Source organism: Barbus barbus (assembly GCF_936440315.1).
Source record: "Barbus barbus genome assembly, chromosome: 37".
Taxonomy (NCBI): Eukaryota; Metazoa; Chordata; class Actinopteri; order Cypriniformes; family Cyprinidae; genus Barbus; species Barbus barbus.
Window position 1 is genome coordinate 20,651,522 of NC_136715.1, and position 4,282 is coordinate 20,655,803.

A 4,282-nucleotide genomic window follows, 5' to 3' on the forward strand; every position below is an offset into this window, starting at 1 on the left:
CTCCTTAAGCTTTCAAATCGCTCACGCGGTACTTTGGTGTCATACAATGATCGGTGCGCAGCCTCAAGTCGAACGAACAAACAAGCACGTGCGCATATTTCCATCCCTTTGATCGTTCTCTCCTTCTCACGCGCCACGATTGGTCGATTATGTAAAATACCTGCATGTTATCGGTCAAACTACTTTGGACGTTTTAGGCAACATAAAAATCCTGGTCAGGACGCGTCCCGTATAAATGGCACATATGGCCACCCTACTTTTGGCACGGGTGGCTGCGTGGTGTGTTTACGGAACAGGTTAGCGTCACGTACAAGAAGGCTTATTCACTCTTCTCTCTTTACTCAAAGAAGAGTGTGCGTCGCTTTCCTGAACCCTGAGGAGAGAGCGTTATGTGTCCTGGCAAAAAAGGGGTGGAGTCATAAAGCTCAGTCTCCGAAGACACTGTCGAGGTCGGGATCGATTCGACGAGCCCCCTGGGGGTTTGGGTAGGATAATGAAGAGCGCGACGACACTGCAAACATATTCTGAGGGAGGTCCAGTTCCAGCTATTCTACCTTTTGCTAGGCTCAGGCGTTCTCTCCTAATTCTTTCCCGCAAAACAGAAACAGCACATAAAAGAAGCCCAAGCACATCTCCCTCTTTCAACAGCATTGCGAGCCCCCTAACCCAGAGAACCCAGTGCTCCTCGCAGCTCAGTCCAAGGGTTACCTCTCGCATGCACCCAACCATTTACAACACGTTACGTGGAACCTGGTCTCCGTCGTGTTAATGAGAGCGGCTGAAAAGCACAGCATCCAGCAGCAGGGGACGAGACGAGGTGGCCGAGTGGTTAAGGCGATGGACTGCTAATCCATTGTGCTCTGCACGCGTGGGTTCGAATCCCATCCTCGTCGGTCGATGCCTTTGAGAGGGGCCGGTGCTGTTGACACTCGTGCCTACATGGCACCCTGAGGGTCAGTTTTTACGGCGTCCTATTGAAAGGAGATGCAGGAATATAGACACAGTCTATTCTTCTCGAGACGAGGTGGCCGAGTGGTTAAGGCGATGGACTGCTAATCCATTGTGCTCTGCACGCGTGGGTTCGAGTCCCATCCTCGTCGACAGATGTGTATAGCGGTGGTTTTTAACACGGAACCTGGGGACCCCACTGCTCAGCACCTTTTGAGAATCTTCCTTGTCTGACACGCTCAATTCAGTTGTTTTTGCCCTCTACTAAGGACTTGATGGTCTGAATCAGGCATTTTACACAAATGCAATGCACAGGTGACCGAGTGGTTAAGGCAATGGAATGCTAATCCACTGTGCTCTTCACGAGTGGGTTCGAATCCCATCCTTGTCGGTCGGCCCCTATATAGCGATGGATTTTAACACAGAACCTGGGGACCCCCACCGCTCTGCATCTTCCTCGTCTAACACACTCGTTGAGTTTGTTGAGCACTCTAATAAAAAGCTGATGAACTGAATCAGGCGTTTTAAATAAAGGCGACGGCAATGTGGATAAAGCTAATCCATTGTGCTCTGCACGTGCGGGTTTGAGTCGCATCTTTTCCACTTTAAGGCTTTAGTACACGTCACAGAGAGCCCAGCGGATCGGGAAGGTCTGCCGCCCGCATCTGCAGAACCAATTTTAGAACACGTCACAGTGAGCTTTAATTGCCCCGGAGATTAATGACAGCTGCAGAAAAACCTCACCTTTAAGCCTGAAAACAAGCCCACAGGCACCCGTCGAGCGAAAACTAAACACGCGCACGTGAAAGAAACAGAAATAAGGCCACTTTTCTCAACCTGATGTCAAGCCTCCGAAGAAGCTGGCAAAAATTGCCAAGGCTGACTGTATTTCAAGTCATCCAGGCGGGGTATTGGGTAAAGTTTTCAACTAGCAATGATCACGCCTCGGCTGAACCTCATAAGCTACGATATTGCCTCTGCGAAAGAATGCCAGCGAGGGTCGCGACCTCTCCCGTGCACCTATGTGGACGTGGACCGACAGGGTGGTGACAAGCTTCAAACTGCCATGCAATCAGCCTTCTGGCTAGGGTGACCATACGGGCCCTTTTTACGGGACGCACCCTTGCCAGGATTTCTATATTGCCTAAAATATCCAGGTTTTGGCTGTTTGCACTCTGCAGATCGAGCGTTGTATGACATTATTTCACGAGAGCTATAGAGAGCAAAGCAGACGGCTCCTTAAGCTTTCAAATCGCTCACGCGGTACTTTGGTGTCATACAATGATCGGTGCGCAGCCTCAAGTCGAACGAACAAACAAGCACGTGCGCATATTTCCATCCCTTTGATCGTTCTCTCCTTCTCACGCGCCACGATTGGTCGATTATGTAAAATACCTGCATGTTATCGGTCAAACTACTTTGGACGTTTTAGGCAACATAAAAATCCTGGTCAGGACGCGTCCCGTATAAATGGCACATATGGCCACCCTACTTTTGGCACGGGTGGCTGCGTGGTGTGTTTACGGAACAGGTTAGCGTCACGTACAAGAAGGCTTATTCACTCTTCTCTCTTTACTCAAAGAAGAGTGTGCGTCGCTTTCCTGAACCCTGAGGAGAGAGCGTTATGTGTCCTGGCAAAAAAGGGGTGGAGTCATAAAGCTCAGTCTCCGAAGACACTGTCGAGGTCGGGATCGATTCGACGAGCCCCCTGGGGGTTTGGGTAGGATAATGAAGAGCGCGACGACACTGCAAACATATTCTGAGGGAGGTCCAGTTCCAGCTATTCTACCTTTTGCTAGGCTCAGGCGTTCTCTCCTAATTCTTTCCCGCAAAACAGAAACAGCACATAAAAGAAGCCCAAGCACATCTCCCTCTTTCAACAGCATTGCGAGCCCCCTAACCCAGAGAACCCAGTGCTCCTCGCAGCTCAGTCCAAGGGTTACCTCTCGCATGCACCCAACCATTTACAACACGTTACGTGGAACCTGGTCTCCGTCGTGTTAATGAGAGCGGCTGAAAAGCACAGCATCCAGCAGCAGGGGACGAGACGAGGTGGCCGAGTGGTTAAGGCGATGGACTGCTAATCCATTGTGCTCTGCACGCGTGGGTTCGAATCCCATCCTCGTCGGTCGATGCCTTTGAGAGGGGCCGGTGCTATTGACACTCGTACCTACATGGCACCCTGAGGGTCAGTTTTTACGGCGTCCTATTGAAAGGAGATGCAGGAATATAGACACAGTCTATTCTTCTCGAGACGAGGTGGCCGAGTGGTTAAGGCGATGGACTGCTAATCCATTGTGCTCTGCACGCGTGGGTTCGAGTCCAATCCTCGTCGACAGATGTGTATAGCGGTGGTTTTTAACACGGAACCTGGGGACCCCACTGCTCAGCACCTTTTGAGAATCTTCCTTGTCTGACACGCTCAATTCAGTTGTTTTTGCCCTCTACTAAGGACTTGATGGTCTGAATCAGGCATTTTACACAAATGCAATGCACAGGTGACCGAGTGGTTAAGGCAATGGAATGCTAATCCACTGTGCTCTTCACGAGTGGGTTCGAATCCCATCCTTGTCGGTCGGCCCCTATATAGCGATGGATTTTAACACAGAACCTGGGGACCCCCACCGCTCTGCATCTTCCTTGTCTAACACACTCGTTGAGTTTGTTGAGCGCTCTAATAAAAAGCTGATGAACTGAATCAGGCGTTTTAAATAAAGGCGACGGCAATGTGGATAAAGCTAATCCATTGTGCTCTGCACGTGCGGGTTTGAATCGCATCTTTTCCACTTTAAGGCTTTAGTACACGTCACAGAGAGCCCAGCGTATCGGGAAGGTCTGCCGCCCGCATCTGCAGAACCAATTTTAGAACACGTCACAGTGAGCTTTAATTGCCCCGGAGATTAATGACAGCTGCAGAAAAACCTCACCTTTAAGCCTGAAAACAAACCCACAGGCACCCGTCGAGCGAAAACTAAACACACGCACGTGAAAGAAACAGAAATAAGGCCACTTTTCTCAACCTGATGTCAAGCCTCCGAAGAAGCTGGCAAAAATTGCCAAGGCTGACTGTATTTCAAATCATCCAGGCGGGGTATTGGGTAAAGTTTTCAACTAGCAATGATCACGCCTCGGCTGAACCTCATAAGCTACGATATTGCCTCTGCGAAAGAATGCCAACGAGGGTCGCGACCTCTCCCGTGCACCTATGTGGACGTGGACCGACAGGGTGGTGACAAGCTTCAAACTGCCATGCAATCAGCCTTCTGGCTAGGGTGACCATACGGGCCCTTTTTACGGGACGCACCCTTGCCAGGATTTCTATATTGCCTAAAAT